Source organism: Balaenoptera acutorostrata, chromosome 2, assembly GCF_949987535.1.
Source record: "Balaenoptera acutorostrata chromosome 2, mBalAcu1.1, whole genome shotgun sequence".
In the NCBI taxonomy this organism is placed as follows: domain Eukaryota; kingdom Metazoa; phylum Chordata; class Mammalia; order Artiodactyla; family Balaenopteridae; genus Balaenoptera; species Balaenoptera acutorostrata.
In genome coordinates this window covers 42,377,481-42,401,313 of record NC_080065.1, presented here as the reverse complement: position 1 = coordinate 42,401,313, position 23,833 = coordinate 42,377,481, and positions in this window count along the sequence as shown.

The window sequence follows — 23,833 nt, the reverse complement described above, 5'->3', positions numbered from 1 at the left end:
TTTAAGTTTGCTGTAGGCAGGAAAGTAAAAAGACTGACATGCAGGAAACTGAAGGTTCTTTCCTCCAAAGGCCAATTGTACCAGTTGTATATTGAAATATGAGGTGCATCACGATAGGAGATTAGACAAAGGCGTTCACCAATGTGCCCTCAGTCCCAACTTGCTGAAGGAAGTGATGAAGTGGCGCCGTTGGAGACAAGGAGCCATGACCAATTTATTGCTCCCTTCTAGATGTTGCATATGTATGCAAAGTTTTATTTATAAAGATAATTTATGTGGCAGTTGGGTTATGTGGTAATCACCAAGACACAGTGTCTAAAACTACACAATGTCACGCTAGCATGTAGACAGAAAATCTCTTGTATGGATTTACATATGAAAGCATCCCGAGAGATGTGCTGCAGTCAGAATGCATCTGTTGACTCTCCACAGGCTTCTTTGGGAAGAGAAAATGAAAACCTGCTATTTCTAAAATTCATTGATTGTTGCCATCCCCGTTTGGGTGGGTCTGCATTTTGCTAACAATAAATGATGGAAATCTTTTGTCAATAACTCAATATAGCTCTCTTATGTTCCTTTAATTTTAAGCTTTAATTGACCTTAAAATGTTGATATTATTATTTAATATCTGTTCAATTCAAGTTTAACAGAAGTTCAAGTAGACTATGCTCAGTGTTGAACAGGAACTTGGGCTAATAGTCAGAGCCACAATGTATATGTTTGATCTCAGAGCCAATATATTTATTGGCAACTTTTCTATGAAAACTGAAATGGAAATTTACATTTTGAAGAGAATTAGGGAACAACTTCAGCTTTTTGAAGCCCAGAAGTCTGTTCTCTCTGTTTTATATCTAATTTTTATATTCTTAAAAGGCATAACTTGCACTGTTCAATTGCTTCCATCATATTGAAATTCACACATACCACTTCCTTAGATTTATACATTTACTCATAATTGACAAAGCACAACCACTAGAACCATCACTAGATTTCCCAAGCCAACAACAGCAAAATAAAAGACAATTCAAGGATTGGAATTCCATAAATATATTCATTACTCATTGTTTTCTTTTCTCCACCCTTGCCCCACCTCTCCTCTTCTCTGGGCTTCACTCTCATTCAACCTCTCATTATTGCCATCTGTTGCTTTTTAGTAAAGTATTTCACAGAAATACACACTAAGCACTACATAAAGTTCAAAGAGAGGAACATTTCCCAACATCTTATTATCAAATGCATGTAAATTTAAAACCATAGTGAGATACCACTACAGGCCCACTAGAATGAATAAAATCATGATTAAAGGATAAAATAAAGAGAAAATGAAAACCTGAATATTTGTAAATTTAACTGAGTGTTGCCATCCACATTTGGATCTACAGTTTCCTAAAAATAAATTATGGAGATTTTCTGTCAATAACTCAATATAGCTTTTTATGTTCCTTTAATTTTAAGCTTTAATTGACCTTAAAATATTGATTTATTATTTAATATCTGTTCAACTGATGTTTAACAGAAGTTCAAATAGAATAAGTTCAGTCTTGACTAAGAACCTGGGCTAATGGAGTCAGAGTCATAATGTCTATATTTGATCTCAGAGCAAGGTTGACAATACTCAGTGTTGGTAAAGTTGTGGAACAACTGGGACTCTCATGTGTTTCCAGTAAGAATGTACGATGTTACCACAACTTTGGAAATGAGTTTGGCAGTTTATAATGGATTTAAACACACACTTATAAGAGCCACACGTTACTAGTTCAGGTCCTCTAAGAAGCAGATGCCATGACTGGGTTTAGAGATGCAAGAAATTTGTTTGGGGAAGCACCTGTAAGCAATAAGGGGGTGGGACCCAAAGATGGTGGGGATTGCCTTCAAACCATGATGCAGGTCTGACACTTGTCAAAAAGTGCCTTCAAACCATGATGCAGGTCTGACACTTGTCAAAAAGAGAGGGAAGGAAGAAAGGATTGGTAGAAAGAGTCTTGAACCCTTGTACAATTCCAAGAAAGATGAGGTCAGGAGCACTCAAGTCAAACTCATTCATTGGCGGAGTCCCACATCTCACAGGCATGGGTGGTCTCTAGTTCCCCCATTGTGCTGAATCACTGGCTCGGAAACGTGGGAAGCCTGTGGTGGGCAGAATGCTCTCTGTGCAAATGGTGGTGGATACAGAGAGGTGGCAGCTGGAGCTTTCTGTCACTGTGCTCCAGTTTCAAGGCAACCACCACCCAGCAATTTCAATCACAGATTTTTTCCTGAAGAAACGAAAACATATATTCACACAAAGATATGTGTAATTTAATAGATTCCTTGTCTATTAGTCTCCAACACTTTATTGACACCTCTGTTATAGAACTTACCAGCTTGTGTTATTGACAATTATTATTAATCTAGTTCCATTTCTTGAATGGGAACTTCTTAAAAACATCACTTTTATTTTATAGCTTTTACTCTCTAACTGCATCACCCAGGAGTTCTGAGTATGTACACACAAAGACTTATACACAAATATTCATAGAATCTTTACTCATATTAGCCAAAAACTGGAAATATGTCCAACAACAGGTGAATGGGTAAACAAATAATGGTACATCCACACAATGCAATTCTATTCCAAAAGAAAACAAAATTAACTACTGATACACATAACATCATGGATGGATCACAAAAATGTGTGCTGAGCAATAGAAACCAGACTTAAAAGATTGTATAACACATGATTCTATTTATTTAAAAATTTTTAAAAGGCAGACGAATCTATAGTGACAGAAAGCAGATCAATGGTTGCTGCAAAGGGGTTGGAGAAAACTTTTGGGAGATGGTGTTCTATATCTAGATGTGATAGTGGTTACATGGATAGCTACATCTTTCAAAACTCATTGAAACATACTTTTAAAATGGGTACATTTTATTGAGTGTACATTATATCTCAGAAGATTGATATTTTAAAGGTGCACTAGAATTTTATAAAATAACATTTTCCAATATTGGCTCTTTTGTAAATATGGAAGATTCAAGAGATTATTTGTTCAAAAAAGTGGAAGATAAACAATATAGAAATAGGTTATTCCTTCACATTTGGTCATACATGAAACTGAGCAGCATATGGTCATGCAAAGTGTTTCTATAATGTGACATGATCAAAAATAATTTTAAATTTAAAACAATTTAAAGAATCATCAATACTCACCTTTTAAATACCAGGAAAAGTAAGAGGATATCACAGAAGTTCCTGATGTAAAACAAGTGAGTAAAATTCACAACTATATATTTTTCTAATCCTAATATATTAAAGAAACACTTGTCTTTCTGTCTTATTCATGAATTAAGGGACTCACATTCTCGTTTCAGCCATTGAAAAAGGAAGAGCAAGAGGAATCTCATTCCCAGATGAGACAGAGGGCAAAAGAGTTATTATATGGATACCTGGCTTTAGAGGAATTCTTGGGAGCATATTTTTAACAGTCAGTGCTATCGTTGAAAATACAGTTATTTTCACAGAAAGATGCATCAGTACCAGCTTTTGGTGGCATCTTTTCCCCAATAAGCATCTTATCAATACATACCGAGGGACAAATGGAAGCCTTAAAAGAATAAGGTTTAATTCATAACCCCTACCTGAAAAAAACCAACTAGAAATTCATATCCTACTGAATGTGGGTCACTTAAGACATTTTTAATCTAAATAGAACATGAAAATGGCTGAGCTGAAGAGTGGTCTAATTTAAGTGAGGAAAATTTCCTTTACCCTCTGCCTAGCAGAGTGTGAATCCACCAATACAAAAGGGGAACTGACGCCAATTCAGAGATTATCTATGAATGTTTTCATAGGGATCATTATATTTAAATAATTACCCAAATATTCAAGCAGAAGTTGAGTTAGGTAATTGAAGAAAACTAGATTAAAATATCTGTTGTAATAGATCACAGTTTATGTTTCTTTCTACCTTCAAAATGCTTAGGGACTTCCCTGGTGGCGCAGTGGTTAGGACTCCGCACTCCCAATGCAGGGAGCCGGGGTTCAATCCCTGCTCAGGGGGTTAGATCCCACATGTATGCTGCAGCTAGGAGTTTGCATGTCACAACTAAGGAGCTGGTGAGCCACAATTAAGGAGCCCACGAGCTGCAACTAAGGAACCTGCTGGCCACAACTAAAACCTGGTGCAACCAAATAAATAAATAAATAATAAATTATTTACTAAAAAAAAAAGCTTAAAATCATGGTAAAGGTGTAATGTTGTTCATTACCTTTGTAGTGAAAGATAGACTAAATAAAAATGGGAATTTCTTCTTGAATCATCCAAATGTTTTTTCTACTTCCTATTTCACTTTGTTCTATCAGAACCGATCTACTTTTCTATTCTTTTTGTTTAAATTAGAAAATTGATATAATTGTATACAGTGGTTTTTGTGTCCCCCCAATAAAGTGACAACATATTTGTTCACTAAACATTTATTAAGCACCTACTATGTGCCAGGAAATGTGTTACTCACTGAAGACAAAACAACATACTATATAGACAGCTTCTCTTCCTTTGTGGAGCTTACATGATTGGAGCAGTTAGAAAAAAAAAAAAAAGAATAAATTTGTAATAATGCTATGAAGGAAAAACAACAGTCTGAGGACAAGAGTGATAGAGAGTCATCAGAGAAGGCCTTCTGGAGGTGGGCCATTTAAACTGAGACCAAAGCAAGAGAAGAACCTATTTAAGTGATGAGCACTGGGATGGATCTTCCGGACAGAGAGCTTCTGGAGAGAAAGTGCTCAGATCTTTTGAAAAAGAAAAAGACTAGCAAGGTTGGCACCTGGCAAATGAGGAAGAGAGTGGTGCTAAGCAAGGGTTGGATATATAGGGATTTTTAGGCCTTGGTAAGAAATTTCGATTTAATTCTAAGTGCAATGGGAAATCACTGAAGGACCTTTACAAGGAAAGTAGTGTGCTCTATTAACATTTTGATAAGGTCACATTTCCTGCTGAGTGGATATTGGATTAGAAAAGAGAAAAGGCTGGTGAGGACACCTAATATTAAACTGTTGCAGTCATTCAGGAGAGAAGTAATGATGGCTTGGTTTAAGGTGATAGAGGTGCATCAGAGAAAACAGAGAGGGTCCATATGTGTTTTGTAGACAGCATATGCAGGATTGCTAACTGACAGACTGGGGCATAGGACAAGAAAAAAATTCAGTGTTGGTGCCTAGCATCTGGCTTCAACAACAAAGTGGATGATGGTTCTACCGAATGAGTCAGAGACAACTGGGAGAGGTAGATGGGCTAAGGGCGGTGAAGAATCAAAATTTCCATTTTGGACATATGAAGTTTGAGGTGACTGTAATACATCCAAAAAGAGATGTCAGGTAGACAGTAGAATGCATGTGACCCATGTGAGGTCCACAGATATAAATTTAGGAGTCATCAGAATAAACATAAGATTTAAATGCATAAAACTTAATGAGATCACTTATGGGTGAAGTGTAGAGTAGAAAAGTAAAACCATCACTCAGCCTGGAAGAATGCCAATATTTGCAAAGTGTGGTAGAGAAGAATCCAGCTAAGGAAATTGATAGAGAAGGGTCAGTTATAAAGAAGGAAAACCAGGAGAGAGGCAAGTCCTCTAAGACATGTACTCTAAGTCAACAGAAGATAATATTTCAAGTAGAAAGAACACTATATGGAGGACGAAGAGTCAGATGTGGCACATGCAAGTTACTGGTGACATTGACAAAAGCAGTTTCAGTGGAGCAGTGAGACTAAAACTGTGAGAAGTGAATGAGAGGGAAGAAGGCAAAGACACGCATAGACAGTTCTTTGGAGAAGTTGACTCAGACTAGGAGAGATGCTTAAAAAAAATTTCTTTAAGATGGGAAATATCCCAGCATGACTGAACACTCGTGGTAATAGTCCAGAAGAAAATGAGAGAAAATGATGCAAGAAAAATAGTGTCATCAAAGGAATTAGGAACTTGAGAAAGGTTGGAGGTGGGATCGAGATCTTTGGTGGAAAGAGAAAATTATCCTCCACAGTAACAGAAGTGAGGAAGGAGAACATAGGCAAGTTTTAGGTCTGGAAGGAGGAAGTTTAGAAATTCATGTCCAATGGTTTGCTTTTCTGTATTTTCCATCCAATCCTCCCTAAAGTCTTCAAAGTTAGTACTAAATCCATCCTGACTTGAAAGATTAGCTCCAGGAACAGATTAAATGTACCTCAAATGTAGCATCCTCCTCTGGGGTCATTCCCTAGAAGATTGTCTCTGAGTACAAAGGAATCGTTATTTTCATAGAAAATTAATATATATGGGTCACAATCACCATGCTGAAAAACACATGAAGATTTTCTAAAGAAAATTATGAACCAAATAGGACACTACATACTCCTTCTTCTCTATATAACAGATGCTTGGTGCATGTTAAGGCACAAACATGTATTATGGTTATCTGTATCATATATCAATTGAAGAAAGCTCACATTTTTATTATTATTTAGTTGAATCCAGTTAGATGACACAATACTGCAAATATCTGTAATGTGAGGGGTATGGATGAGAGGTCATGACAAAGCAAAAATCACATGTGTCATGTATAGGCATGCTACCAATCAAGGGCTAAACCAACCCATTTTTCAAAAGGGCTTTCTCTCGGTTGTCCACTGCTCTATGAAACAAGTAGGGTCATCCCTCAAAACCTAGGAACATTCAGAGCCAGGGAATAAGGTCGTAAATCCAGGAAAATGATGGAATTACCACAGGATAAAGCTAGGACAGACTAGTTCATCTAATTCCACGATTTTCACATTTTTTTCCCAAAATAATTTTTAATTTCCAGTGAAAACTTGTGTCAAACAGGTAAGAATTGTGCTCAGGACCAGATGCTAGGCCTCTCCCACATATTTCTAGGACCCCCCAGTGAACCTCCAAAGAACCATAGAGCTCCAAGGAGAGAAAGAGGGAGAGAGAGAGAAAGAATGAATAAGTCTAGTTAGTGACAGTGGCATTTGGATTTACCTCAGACTCCCACTACTCAGATTCTCAGGCTGACAGGTCCACCGTGGGAGGCAACTTGAGAATATTTATTTTGGTTCTAGGACACTGAAACCAGGAGCAAAACTACGGAGTCTTGGCTGACTCCAGCTCAGAGCACGTCTCCCGGAGGCCCCTTGATGGGTTCCTGTTGCACTCGCCCATTGAGATAATTCTCCAAGTTGTGGGAAACCTAAACCAGCTCAGGCTGCAGGGCGTGCACTGGAGTATAGCACGCGAGCACTGCGCCTCGCTCCAGGCACAGTGACATTAGTGGGACTTTTTTTTTTTTTTTTTTGCACCCTTTGTAAAAAATGGAATTAAATGATTAGGTAATAATAGTTTTTATTTTATGTGGCATATATGTTTAAATATACAAAAATTTAAATATTTAAAATAATATATGACATGGAAAATGGCCTTTAAGTCTGTTTACATTTGGAATAATGCTCACCATAAATCTATAGCATGAGACAAAAGAACTGTATTTTTAAAATTGCTCTTCCTGTCAGAAGACAATAGTTGAGAGTACTGATCCTATTGTTTGGGTCTGCCAAAAACAAATCTAACACAAGGATGACAGCATTTTTTTCAACATTAATGTAGATTTTTCTATATTTTGTGGCTCCACGGTCTACAGTCTCTTCCCCCCCCCTTCTCTCCCACCCCCCCTCTTCTCCTTCTCTCTCTCTCACACACATGCACATGCACCCAGACTCAATAATATTCTCCTTCGGGCTTCCCTGGTGGCGCAGTGGTTGAGAATCTGCCTGCCAATGCAGGGGACACGGGTTCGAGCCCTGGTCTGGGAGGATCCCACATGCCGCGGAGCAACTAGGCCCGTGAGCCACAATTACTGAGCCTGCGCGTCTGGAGCCTGTGCTCCGCAACAAGAGGCCGCGACAGTGAGAGGCCCGCGCACCGCGATGAAGAGTGGCCCCCGCTTGCCACAGCTAGAGAAGGCCCTCGCACAGAAACGAAGACCCAACACAGCCAAAAATAAATAAATTAATTAATTTAAAAAAAAAATAAGTAAATAAAATAAAATAATATTCTCCTTCAATTTTAATGTGCTTTGTTTGCTGTGCTGCTTCTTAGCAACCAGGGACCCTGTCATCATGGGGTGTTTCAAAATGTCTCCCATAGCATCTTATCTCTGCCCCCCATGGCTGCCCCCCTTCCGCAGTCTATCATTGAGAATGGGGTATACTTTATAGCACCTGTCATTATCCATCATCATAATAATTAGAAAATATAAGACTTTCCTGATGGTCCAGTGGTTAAAACTCTGCACTTCCACTGCAGGGCGCGCGGGTTCTATCCCTGGTCCGGGAACTAAGATCCCGCATGCCGGGCGGTGCAGCCAAAAAAAAAAGAAAATATATAGTAACAATAATGATGCAATAACTTATTACATAACCATATAAGTCTACATAACCATAGAAGATGCTACAAAAAGAAACTATCAAAACACACATACACCTTTGTGAATCACCTATGTAATTCAGTCACATGCTAAGTAGAGATGGCATCTGCACTGCCTGTATAACTGTCCAAACTTCCTCTTGCTCTCTTACATGCAATTCGGCTCAAGATGTTTTTTCCACATTTGTTGGAGGTAAAATCTCCAATTACATTCATGGGAATTGTGGGTCCAGCAGGAGAGAAGGAAAGCCCCTGAGAACTTATTCCTTTTCTATTAGACATCTAATTAGAAACTCTGACTTTAACACAATAGAGGATCATCCTTGAAGGCTACAATTTATATACTGAGGTTCCTTGGGGGAATTACTTTTACTTCAGTAAAATGATATACCACTAAAATGGGCAGATATTAATATACAAAAATTATAATGACTTTCAATAGACTGATGTCAAGGAATGTAATTCCTGAGATAAAGTGGAAATTAAGAGAAAAATCTGAACATAGTTCTGTTCTAACTCGGAATTCTTAAATAAAAAACACCATTCCACCGGGATTTTTTAAATATATCTTTATTGGAGTATTATTGCTTCACAATACTGTGTTAGTTTCTGTTGTACATCAAAGTGAACCAGCCATATGCATACATATGTCCCCATATCCTCTCCCTCTTGCATCTCCCTCCCATCCTCCCTATCCCACCCCTCTAGGTGGTCACAAAGCACCAAGCTGATCTCCCTGTGCTATGTGGCTGCTTCCCACTAGCTATCTGTTTTACATTTGGTAGTGTATATATGTCCATGCCAGTCTCTCACTTTGTCCCAGCTTACCCTTCCCCCTCCCTGTGTCCTCAAGTCCATTCTCTATGTCTACATCTTTATTCCTGCCCTGCAACTAGGTTCATTCGTACCATTTTTTTTTTTTTAGATTCTATATATATGTGTTAGCATATGGTATTTGTTTTTCACTTACTTCACTCTGTATGACAGCCTCTAGGTCCGTGCACCTGACTACAAATAACTCAATTTCGTTTCTTTTTATGGCTGAGTAATATTCCATTGTATATATGTGCCACATCTTTATCCATTCATCTGTCGATGGACATTTAGGTTGGTTCCACATCCTGATTATTGTAAATAGTGCTGCAATGAACATTGGGGTACATGTCTCTTTTGAATTATGGTTTTCTCAGGGTATATGCCCAGTAGTGGGATTGCTGGGTCATATGGTAGTTCTAATTTTAGTCTTTTAAGGAACCTCCATTCTGTTTTCCATAGTGGTTGTATCAATTTACTTTCCCACCAACAGTCCAGGAGGGTTCCCTTTTCACCACACGCTTTCCAGCATTTATTGTTTCTAGATTTTTTGATAATGGCCATTCTGACGAGCGTGAGGTGATACCTCATTGTAGTTTTGATTTGCATTTCTCTAATGATTAGTATTGGGTTTAACACTGTTCCTGTTTCAAACATACAAGTGTACACTACGCACCAGCTAGCCATTAAACTTAACACAATTATTATTCTGTAGTGTAGATGTTGAGACATCAATCACAAATAGAAAATCCAAAACTAACATTTAAAAAAATGAGAATTTTCACAAGTTTGTGTTCCTTGTGTATTCCTGCTATTTTTATCCATTCTAAAAAATCAGGGCATAATACTTTTTAAAAAATCAGTAGATTTTTAATTTGTTTTCATATAAAGACTACTGTATGAATGAAGACTATGTATGAAGACTACTGTAGAAAAATTTTTGAATTTTTCTTCTTGTCATAGGTTAAAGACAACTGAGTTAGTAGTTCAAATAAAGAAAGATTCTGTGACATAATCTTCACTAAATTGTTTTGAGGTTTTTCACAGAACCTTAAAAGCAAAGTGAAGCAAAAGTTTCTGTTAGTGTGCTAAAGTTACCAAAATTATGAAAGATTTTGCCATATATACTTCAATTAACCATTATGCAGAAGAGGAATTACTCTGCAACCCCCTTAGTTTCACTCCTTAGGGAAGAAAAGGAATTGTTATTCCTAAAATCTGAATTTTTACTAATAAGAATGCAGTGGGAAAAATATATGGCAAAAGAATTTTAAAGGTTGCACCTTGAACTCAGAAACAATTTATCATATTAACAAATGCATGAATAGAGTCCTCTATGAAGTGTTAAAAGTGAATCTGTTATATATAATGCCCACTTTTAATGAAGATGCAGGACACTGGCTGATCGTACATGACTAGCACAGCTATAAATTGGTACATTTTTAGAAGGCAATTTGACAATAGAGATCAGAGACTTGACAACTACACATATACTTTGATTCAGCAACTATGCGTCTGGAAAAGAGTTCAAGAAAATAATAAGAGTAGTTCACAGAAACTTATGTACAAAGATGTCCCAACAGTAAGAAGTAGGCCAAATAAATACAGGACTAATCAGTGTGTGGAATACTGTGTAATTTATTTAAAATGATGAAAATCTATATACCAAAGTAGGGAGGAAACAAAGTCAGCAGTGCTTAAAGCTGTTGCAACCCGGTTTTCCCCTCACCCTGAAGAGGCCAGTTCCATAGAGTTCTGGGCACACCATGCCCCCCAGCAGACACTTCACGCAGAAAAGCATCTGCTCAGTAATTTTATGTTGAGGTTTGTCTGCAGGAACATTGGGATAATTTCTTCAGGATTTGTGCAAAGGTCTTACTGACTTCAAGGGTTTAGGGCAGCAACGAGGGAAGAACTTTTTTACTTTCCAGAAGACCAGGTGCACAGAGATGCACATTGGGCTTTATGGAGAAGAACCGTTAAGACTTCACTCACACGGAAAAGAAGGTACTTTAGCAATACATTGTGCTATTAGAAACTTCATCATCAGAAGTAATTATTGGGAGTAAACTAATCTTGCCTGAGAGAGCAGAACAGGATGAAGGGCAATGCATAAACTTAAGAAATGCCTATTTGTAAGTCCTAAGAGCCTCCAAGATCATCATTGAAGATACTGCACAATCTATATTATTTTAAACAACCAAAGGCTGTCTAATTTTTTATATATCACTTACAACTACTGGAGTATATCAGAAATTCAAAACTAATGAGCATCCACAAAAATTCAGACTCCAACAATCATTAATACTCTCAAGTAGGTTAATTACTGGGTGCTGGAAGCACACGCCATAGAATAATTCTTTGATTGAATGAATAATATACCAGTATGGGTTTCTTGTTCATACTGACAGGAGCTTTACTAAATACTGTAAACATAAAGACTAACAAGGTCACTTGTCTCATGAAGTTCAGAGTTTGATGGAGAGGATAGACATATGAACAAATAACCAGAGCAATGAGATAAACGGTGTAAGAGGATGAGCATCTGCTTCCAAATCATAAGCACTTAGCTTTAACTGGTTAGCTGGGAAGGCTCCCTGAACTGATGATGGTATTTGAGTTAAGAACTAAAGGACAAGGCTTTTCCAGGCAAACAAGAAGCACAAAGACATTCAGGGTAGAAGGACCAGCATGTACAAGAAAAAGTACAGCCCCTTTTGAGAATTCTATGTATTTTAATTCCAAGAGACTAGCTCATGAAAGGTAGAGTATGTAAGCTAAAGAGTTTTATATATCCTGTAGGTGATGGGGCAATATTGAAATTTTACAAAAGTGTAATACCATACCTGCATTAGTCAGGGTTCTCCAGAAAAACAGAACCAAGAGTATGTACGTACATATAGAAAGAGATTTATTATAAGGAATTGGCTCACACAGTTATGGAGGTTGGCAAATCCAAAATCTGCAGGGCCGGCTGGCAGGCTGAAGACACAGGAGAGCCAATGTTCCAGTTCTGGTCTGAAGGGTATCTGCTGTAGAGCCAGGAAGGGCTGATGTTGCAGATGAAGTGTGAAGGCAGTCTGTTGGAGGATTCTCTCTTGTTTGGGAGGGGCTGGTCTTTCCGTTCTGTTAAGGCTTTCAACTGATTGGATGAGGCCCACCAACATTATGAAAGGCAACCTGCTTTACTCAAAATCCACTAATTTAAATGTTAATCTCATCCAAAAACACAGAAACACCCCAAATAATGCCTGACCAAATATCTGGGCCACCTGTGGCCCAGTTACGTTAACACATAAAATTAACCATCACAATACTATATCTCAAATCAAGATGGAGTTATACCATGTGAAGTAGACCACCCAGCACCTTTTATACATTAATACATTGCTAAAGTTTAAAATACATGTCTCTTATTTACAAGCAGCTCATGCAGCTCAATATCAAAAAAACAAACAACCCAATCCTAAAATGGGCAGAAGACCTAAATAGACGTTTCTCCAAAGAAGATATACAGATTGCCAACAAACATATGAAAGGATGCTCAACATCACTAATCATTAGAGAAAAGCAAATCAAAACTACAATGAGGTGTCACCTCACACCGGTCAGAATGGCCATCATCAAAAAATCCACAAACAATAAATGCTGGAGAGGGTGTGGAGAAAAGGGAACCCTCTTGCACTGCTGGTGGGAATGTAAATTGATACAGCCACTATGAAGAACTGTATGGAGGTTCCTTAAAAAACTAAAAATAGAACTACCATATGACCCAGCAATCCCACTGAGAAAACCATATTTCAAAAAGAGTCATGTACCATATATACCCTGAGAAAACCATAATTCAAAAAGAGTCACGTACCACAATGTTCATTGCAGCTCTATTTACAATAGTCAGGACATGGAAGCAACCTAAGTGTCCATCGACTGATGAATGAATAAAGAAGATGTGGCACATATATACAGTGGAATATTAGCCATAAAAAGAAACGAAATTGAGTTATTTGTAGTCAGGTGGAGGGACCTAGAGACTGTCATACAGAGTGAAGTAAGTCAGAAAGAGAAAAATGAATACCGTATGCTAACACATATATATGGAATCTAAGAGAAAAAAAATGGTTCTGAAGAACCTAGGGCCAGGACAGGAATAAAGACGCAGATGTAGAGAATGGACTTGAGGACACAGAGAGGGGGAAGGGTAAGCTGGGACGAAGTGAGGGAGTGGCATGCACTTATATACACTACCAAATGTAAAATAGATAGCTAGTGGAAAGCAACCGCATAGCACAGGGAGATCAGCTCCGTGCTTTGTGACCACCTAGAGGGGTGGGATAGGGAGGGTGGGAGGGAGATGCAAGATGGAGGAGATATGGGGATATATGTATATGTATAGCTGATTCACTTTGTTATAAAGCAGAAATTAACACACCATTGTAAAGCAATTATACCCCAATAAAGATGTTAAAAAATAAAATAAATAAAATACATGTCTCTTTATTTGGGCAAAACAGACATAGACCATCTAAATCTAACACGGGATAGATGATCTGTCTTGATGAAAAGAGGTGGATAGACTTCTTTTTACCGTATTAATGTAAACTAATTTTCCTGTCGTGCCCATGACTTCATGGAATTACTATTTGAAAATATGTTTGGATTCTACGTTACTATTATAGAAGAAATATATGTCATACTTACTAGTTTTATAATGAGTGGTTCTGACTAATGATCTAGAGGTAGAAATCCCTTCATGTTCAGAAGACCATTTTTGGAATATTTAGAATCTATACTATATTTCAATAAAGGGCAATCAGTAACTTTGACAAACTAGAATAAAACAAAAAATAAAATAAATAATACATTTTAGGTTTTTTAATTAAGAATTTTGATTTGAAATGTTTGATATTAAGATATTTTCAGGTTTTTTAAAGATCAATTAATTCATCTCAGAAATATGATCCTAATTATTCTGAATGAGTCTAAAAGATTCACTGATATAGAGTGGGACCCATGTAGATTTTTCACCAATAATGACAGTTAATCCATGTATAGAATTAACTATGAGCCATGCACAGACATAAGATTTTCATACGTATGAACTCTTTTAATCCTCACAGTAATCCTAAATGTTAGGTACTATTGTGATCCTTGTTTTATAGATGAGAAAATTAAGACAGAAAGAGATTAAGTGATTTTCCCAAGGTCAAACAGTATGAGGTGGACCTAGGATTTAAACTAGTCAGACAGGCTCCGTATTCCACTGCTATACCGTCTCCCCCTTTTACTGATCAGAACACATGTGTAAAATGTAAACAAAAAACTATGTGAGTAATGTACAGGCCCTTTTGGTTTGGTTTATACAAACAGTATTGTACCTGTAGTGAAGTACCACCTTACACCCAAGCTGGGAGTCAGATATACTTGTCTATGTCTGGCAAACTGGTGGAGCAACAACAGGGGCCAACTAACTAAGAAAATGATGGAATTAGCTCAGACCCCAGCCCCCTCCACAGGTCTAGACAGGTGAGTGCTCAAAACCAACATGGCGGAGAGGTAGGTGTGTGTAACCTCAGACTGGGCAGAGCACACAGCCAGGGTGACCAGGCGAAAAGTCAGCAAGATCAATCAAGCTGTAGAATAAATCAACTATATTATAGTTTAGATCTGACTCTAAGCTCTTTTAGATGATTTTCCGATCACAGGGACTGATTATGGTTTAAAAAAACAAACAAACAAACAAACTACACTAAAATCTTTGATGAGTTGAGCTCCTGACTGGCGAAGATATAAATAAGTTCTAAACACCTCACAATGATTTTAACACCTCTAGATCATTTTTTGTCAGAAGGAAACAAAGACTGCAAACAGTTGGAGTTGAATTATTTCATTGGTGAAGGAAATTCCTGCTTCCAGGACCCTCAAAACTGCCCTGATTCCTTTCCTTCCAAATAACCGATTTTTTAACTCTTCTTTCTGTTCTGGCAGCTATCCAGTATCTCTTTTTAATTCTGGTTATCAAGAAGACAACCAATACAATATTATTTCCCCCTTACCTGAGTTCTCTCATTGTCTCTCAAAATCTCACCTTCATTTACAACTCAAGGTAAGTCTTACTTTGACTTCCATTGATTTCTTTCAGTTAGGAACCCACTTAGGAATAAATCTAACATGGTAGTACCTTGTAAATACAGATGTGCATTAAATATTATTCTGCAATGCATAGTTATTCAATACGTTAGTATTTTTCCCCAACTATACCTATATATGGTATAGGTAAGCATTCAACAAATATAGATTGAATTGAATCATCACTATCAAATCTTATACTAGTATAATCATGTATAATTTATTCCATATAAACATTCTCATCATAATAGGAATCTTATTTTGTAGTACACTGCAAATATCTTTAGCAGAGGTCAAGATGTTTATCTTTTGGTAAGGAAATCTGGATGTCATGTTGTGGCATTAAATTCAACTTTATTTAAAAATGCATATTTTCTTTATAGCTTAAATCATATAAACAAAACATTCTACTTTTTGCATTCTTCAGTGAGACCCCTACAACTGAATGCTGAGATATAGTAACTCTTCAGTTATTTTAAGACTACTTATCTTGCAACCTAGCCTAAAATCAGCAAATAAAGAGTTCCATATCATCCAGCAATTTCACTCCTGGGCATATAACCAGAAAAAAAAAATGAAAATATTAATTCGAAAAGATACATGCACCCCAATGTTCACAGCAGCACTATTTACAATAGTCAAGACATGGAAGCAGTCCAAATGCCCATCAACAGATGAATGGATAAAGAAGATGGTATATTTATATACAATGGAATGTTACTCAGCCATAAAAAAGAATTAACTTCTGTTATTTGCAACAGTGTGGATGGACCTAGCATATATTATGCTTAGTGAAATAAGTCAGACAGAGAAAGACAAATACTGTATGATATCACTAACATGTGGAATCTAAAAAATAATACAAATGAATGTGATGCAAAACAGAAACAGACTCAGTTTAAAAAAACAAACTACTGATTACCAAAGGGGAGGGGGGAAAAGGACAAAACAGATAAGCAACAAAGATATATTGTATAGCATGGGACTTATAGCAATTTTCATCTACTAACTTTTAATGGAGTATAACCTGTAAAAATACTGAATCACTATGCTGTATACCTGAAACTAATATAATATTGTAAAGCAACTATACTTCAATAAAAGAAATACATTAAAAAAATTTTTTTAAGTTCCAAACAGAAGCCCCAAACTCTATGTAATAGAGTTAAGCAAGTTATTCCCTCAGCTATAAAATGAAAATGGGTAATAATTCTAATCTGCATTATATTATATTATATTATATTATATTATATTATATTATAAGCATTATATTAAGAACTAAATGAGATGAAGTTACTAAAGTGTTTCCTGCAGATCGTGACACCAACATCAATAAATTTGAGAATTAGGTTGAGATAAAACAAACTCAGAGGGTCTACTTATAGAAAAGCTTCTCAGACGTCACTCAAAAAAAAGTTTTACTCATCTGCTGTTTTTACAAATCCAGTTATCTATTTTCCACCCTACAACAGATTAAGAGTAGCCAATTAAAACAATGGTAGGGGAAAGCTCCAAGCAACCACTGTAAAGGTTATTCCTCCCCACCCCCCTTTCCCTTTTGGTAACCATACATTTGTTTGTTTGTTTGTTTGTTTTTTGTTTTTTTAAATAAATTTATTTATTTATTTTTTATTTTTGTGTCTTCGTTGCTGCACACGGGCTTTCTTTAGTTGTGGCAAGCGGGGGCTACTCTTCTTTGCTGTGCGCGGGCTTCTCACTGCGGTGGCTTCTCTTGTTGTGGAGCACGGGCTCTAGACGTGCGGGCTTCAGTAGTTGTGGCTCGCAGGCTCAGTAGTTGTGGCTTGCAGGCTCTACAGCTCAGGCTCAGTAGTTGTGGCACACGGGCTTAGTTGCTCCGTGGCATATGGGATCTTCCCAGACCAGGGGTTGAACTCATGACCCCTGCATTGGCAGGCAGATTCTTAACCACTGCACCACCAGGGAAGCCCATACATTTGTTTTTGAAGTCTGTGAATCTGTTCTGTTTTTTAAATAAGTTCATTTGGATCATTCTTTAGAGTCCACATAATAAATAAATAATATGAATTTGTTTTTCACGTTATCTTTTTGTTTTTGATGTCTAATGTTAGTAAGTTGTATAACATCCTCAGTGCTCTGAATCATGTAAGACAATATTGATGTAGTTACTGGACAGACAATTCATCTTGTAAACAGATGATGTAAACTTACGGTATCATTAAATACAGTACAGTACTGTAAATGTATTTTCTCAATAACATTTTCTTTTCTCTAGCTTACTTTTTTTGTAAAAGTACAATATATATTACATATAACATACAAAATATGTGTTAATTGACTGTATATGCTATAGGCAAAGCTTCTGGTCAACAGTAGGCTATTAGTTAAGTTTGGGGAGTGTCAAAAGTTACATGCAAATTTTCCACTGCATGGAGGGTGGGTGCCCCTAACCCCTGAGTCCTTGCTATTGTTGCCAAGTCAGAAGCAAGTAAGCTGAGAGTAGGACACATTTAGAGTTACCTTGCTGAAATTGAGGAAGCATATATAGAAACCATTAAAAAGAAATAAGCATGAACCTCCAATGCAGGTATCATGCAAATAAAGCCCTGCACATTATATAGACTTGAGGGCCTCAGATTATTAACACACAAAAGAAGTGTGCTGAGTATACTATCAAAAGCAGTGGGTCTAGTCTCATGTTCAAATCATAGGTCTACCCCTTATAAGCTGGGTCTAGTGTTTATTATCTCTGTAACCTCAGTGGCCCCAGCTATAAAAGGAGATAACAATAACTATTTTGCAAGACTGTTTTAAAGACCAAAAAAAAAAATGTGAAGTGCCTATTATATAACTGTATTCAGTACATTTTGTATAAGGAGGCAAAGAGGTAGATAATACAATTTAGAATGATTTTTCATTTAAAAATTGCCCCATTTTAAAGTTTTGCATTAAAAAAGGCTTCAATTATTTTGAAACTTTATTTAGGTAGAATTCTTCATTCTTGGACAATGCCAAATGAAGCATTACTACCTATGAATTAGAAATGCATACATCATTTTTTAAAAAATCATAAACACAATTTAAAGGCAAATGAAAAAACATATTCATAATATATACTACAAAGGATTGATACCTTAATATATAAAGATTTAAAAATTAATAAGAAAAAGTTGGGCCAAGTCATGAACAAGCAATTCAAAAAGAAGAATTACAACTGGACTATATATATATATATTTTTTTTAATGCTAATTAAAAACAGTGAAATAATATTTTCACCTATGACCTTGACAAAATTTTTTAAAATTATTGTAATGACTACGATGTGGGGAAACAGGCTCTTTTACACACTACTGGGGATATTAGAAGCAGTCTGCCTGAAAGGCAAGTTGTTAATTTATATCAAAAGGTTCAAAATGCTGTTCACTCTTTCATCCAGGAATACTAATAAATGTGTATAAGGATTAATAAAAAGGAATATTCATCTATTTGAGATATGGGAAATATCCTAAAGTTTTGTTCAATAGGGAAATTGTAAGTAAATTATAATTATGGTTCATTCACATGAAAGAGTATATATTAACGGATGCAATCCTAGTCAATGCTAAGGGAAAAGGAACAAACTACATATTGTATATTATACACTGCAATAATAGGGTATACTTTAAAAAACTATATGCATAGGTAAAAATTAAGACGAAAATGACATAAACATGTGATAATAGTTGTTTGGAATGATTATGGATGATTCTCAACTACTCCTTTCTGCTTATTTTAATTTTCTGCTTTTTTTTTTAACTTCACCATGTATTGCTTTTGCAATAAGAAAACTGAAACAAATGTACACTGATTTTTATAGAACCTGAATACAAACAAGACCATTTATTCGAAAATATATAAAATATATATTTAATAATCCTACATTTACATAAGATTTTGTGTGTAACACTTTTCCATACAAGATTGTCTGAAGCCTCTGTGACATATCTATTATCATCCCAAATTAAGGATGAAGAAACTAAGTTATTTCAACACAGTCATCCCACTGATAAATGACAAGGCTTTGTCTTAAATGCAGCTCTTCTGAGTTTAAGGTCGAGGCTCTTTCTACTGCACTGAGAGCTGCCTCCCACTTAATCCCTGCATGGCAGTAAAAGAAGCCAACTAAGCATTAAAATATAGTATCTTTAGTATTTCTGCTCCAGATGCTTGTAGGAGCAAGCCAGCATATCATTATTTTTCATTTCATTGAGTTTTTTTAATGACAAATTTTGACTGCAAACTCTTTCCAGAGTGGAGAGTTCAAATTAAAATGTCAGTCTTGATTCAGTGAAGATGATTTACTTTCAAAATATTTAAGGAAAATATTTTCATTAAAACCAATATGATTGGATGTTAGAGTATATAAATGTCATGATAAGTTCCACCATTTAGCAAAAAGACTTCAAGCCTTATTAGACAAATCCTGAAACTTTGTAACACAGGAAAACATTCATCTCATTAAAAATATACATGTGCATATATATATTTACCTAAATATTTAAAACGTATGCAACAAGTACAAGATCCAGATACTTTAGTGTGTCAGTGTCTGTAACAAACAATCCAATTTGCTGACAAGCTGTCTCCAACAATTATTGACAATGATAGCATCTATTAGACTTCTGTTCACTACTATCTCTCTCACTGATAAATTGCTATGCATTTTGCTAAGCCTCATTTCTTTCCATATATTCATATTAACTCCTCTGTAGTTCTTTTAAGTAGGAGATAGATACAGAATTTTGAGGTTCACTTTAGATTGACAGTCTCCAGGCAAAACAAAATCTCTCATTAGTCAAAAAAATTTCACAGTTTTTGATACCCTTACCACCGTACCCCCAAATGGTAGAGCATTTCACAAATAATTTTATTAGAGCCAGACCTTCTGGGCAGTTTTAATTTGAATTTAAAACTTCACCCATAATTGGACAGAGATCTCTTCAACCATGGTGCAAAGATCAATACTGGCTCAAGAGAAGTGGCTTTTGCACAAATTCCATTTCACCTCCCCTTCCTTCTCTCTTCCAGGACCTAGAATGATCCCCACCCTATCCTTTGCTCTCTCAGCAGCATCACCCTTTGCCTTTACTCGTCTCTGAAATTTTCAGTAAGGATGAGGAGGAAAGGGCTTCTTTAGTTCTTCCTCCTCTGAGAATTCCTTCTGCGACCCATGGGAAACTGAAACAGAGCCAGAAGCTATAAGTTGATACTGCCATCCTAGCATTGCACTACCTTACTCTCCTCTCTCCCACCTAGCCTCTTAGCTTTTATCTTTATTTTTCTGCCTCTCACAAACACCACTAACTCTCCTTGAGATTTCTCCAATACGACCTGGTCTTAAAGGAAATTGAAGGTGGTCTCCCAATGACACACTCTGGATCATCACAATCTCTGTTGCTTCTTTTGTTTTGTTTTACTACTCGGACCACTGCAAGACCCCTCCTCAGACATACACATGGTTTAGCAAGGGTATTATATATGTCTTACTTGTAAGTGGTATTATTGCATGTGTGAATTCATTCAAAAAGCACAATTTCAAATATTTTTAACTGATTCAATCCAATTGCCAAAACACTTAAAAACAAGTAGTCTACTGAATTGAACCAGATTGCTTTAACCATTATTTACACATGGCAAATCATGATTGGACAGCTCCATCAGAAATCGAAGCGAAGAGGCTTTTGGTAATGTTGAATTCCAGGAGGGTTCACTTAGTTGATCCAAAATTCAAGTAACAATGATTTATAGAGAACTTAGATTCTAGTACTATGCTAAATTCATTGAAGAATCCAATAGAAACCTAAGACAAATTAGGTGAGAACTCAGGAGAAGCATACATAAAGAATTTAGAGAACAATGCAAAAATACAAAATAGTGCAAAATTAAAAGGCGATCACCAAGGTAAAAGCCAGAAATACTAAAGAAATTCTCATAAGTGAAATACTGGAAAGGGAGGGCTCCATTGAGGATATAGAACTCAAAATGGACTATGTAGATTAAAAAAACATTTCAGGAAAGGACACGAGACAGGACACAGAGTTGGAAACTAATAACCATGTAAGCGACTGGAACTAAAAATTATAAGTAGATGACTTACATATCTGTTTCACACAATATCATATGGGGAGATTCAAAACAGCCATAAATCTTCCCTTACCAGAGCTAAAGTCTGTCTCTCCACCTCTTGGATCGGGTTGTCACTGTGGCTTCCTCTGGCCAATGGAACCTTAGCAAGCATGACACGAGCGGAGGCTTGAGAAACACTTCCACCTCGGGGCTTGCCTTTTACTATACTTGGTATCGTAAGACCACCATGGATGGAAAAGAACCCAAGCTAGCCTCGTGGAGGATGAAAGATGAAAAGACCCCAAGGAGAAGTGAGGTGACACAGACAACAATCAGACAGCCTCCAGGCAAAACCTGCCAACTGCCAGTTGTGTAGTAAGGCCGGCCAGCCTGCCAGCTCGCTATGGACACGTGAGTAAGCCCAACAGAGAACAGTGGGGCCAGCCCAGACAGAGTACCTCACCAATCCATGGAATTCACACACACACACTCTTGAGTTTTTTGTTTCTTCCTTCAAAACTACTGTCATCCAATTAATCACCTCCAAACTGACGATGCAGCTTTCAGTTTTTCCTTCCAAGCTACCTTAACCACTGCTGTCAGACTAGCTTTTCAAAAAAGCACAGCTTTGATCCTCTCACTCTTCTGATTGCAAACTCCTAATAAGTATTCATTCATTCATTCAACACATTTATTGATCACCTGCTAGGTCACAGCCACTAATCTAGATGTAGGAAATACAATTTTTAAAACATTGTACATGGGCTTCCCTGGTGGCGCAGTGGTTGAGAATCTGCCTGCCAATGCAGGGGACACAGGTTCGAGCCCTGGTCTGGGAAGATCCCACATGCCGCGGAGCAACTGGGCCTGTGAGCCACAACTACTGAGCCTGCGCATCTGGAGCCTGTGCTCTGCAACAAGAGAGGCCACAACAGTGAGAGACCTGCGCACCGCGATGAAGAGGGGCCCCCGCTCGCCGCAACTAGAGAAAGCCCTCGCACAGAAACGAAGACCCAACACAGCCATAAATAAATAAATAAATAAAATTTATTAAAAAAAACAAACAAAAAACATTGTACAAACTCCCTGCTTCACAAGACTGACATTCCAGCTCATCATTTCTACAGTAAAGGCTCTCCAGTCTGACTCCACATAAGATCACTGGGGGAGTTTTACAACTATGTACTGAGCATAAACAATGGAATGACAAATCATACATTGTTTAAATGGATATCTATAGGGAGAGGAAGTAGATAGGCTGGTGGGACAGGCTAAATTACTTTGACAATAACTTGATTTGTAAATTTAACTTTGGAAACATGTAAATATTCTACATAATTATAAAACAAAATTAAATTTATAAATTAATCTCTCAAATGAAAATAAAATAAATGAGCTTTAATACATAACCAATTGCTGGTGCAATCAAATAGATGAACTCTTCAAAGTAACTTTAAATCAGAGCAAATTGACTGTATATCCCTACTGATAGATACACTAAGAACAAAAAGATAACAAAGTTACCAGTAATAATATCATTAGAAAAGATGTTATTATTGTTAATCTGAAACTTTTGTGTGTTCACTATAGGACAAAGCAAATAGTTCATTATAAATATTCTCCTTCTAACATTCCTGGTGTCATTGAAAGCTGGGATTCGGGGGAGGCCTGGGGTAAAAAAGATACCAACATAAAATAAACCCTGTGGTGCTGAGTTTGAATGGAATGTATCAGTATATATCTGTGATGTGATGGTATCTTAGAAAATAAAATCTTCCCTGGTTCTTTCCATTTAAAAGGCTTAGAAACATGGCCTAATAGCAATGTAAACCACTAGTATCCAGATTGTAATCTTAAAATATGGTTTCCTAGTGAAAGATATCAGAGCTCCACTGCAGGTTTGGGACAGGAAATGTACATGATGATCCTGAGACATCTTGTCATACTAGAAAGTAAATAATGTTTCAAATACTACTAGGGTCATGTCAGAAGAACTCTGGAGCCAAACTGAAGAGGTTCCCACCAGGCAAAGAAAGAACAATCTGAGAATCAGTAACAGTAACATTGCAATGGACTGGAATATCCCAAACATGTTTAAATTCACGGTAATACTAAATAAACAAATTAATTAGATAATTGAATTCACTGCATGATGCTAATGAACAAATTCATTATTTTTGAGAACTGGTAAGTAAGGGAAAGAATCATGTATCCTGCCTTTCCTGTCTAAACTGTACCACCTTTTAAGCAACTAGTAGATGAAAGGAAATGTCTCTTTGTAGAAGCATTTTAGCAAGTTAATGAAGAGACAATAGAATATTATCATTTTGCAATTTCTATTAAATTAATGGCTCAAGGCATTGCTCATCA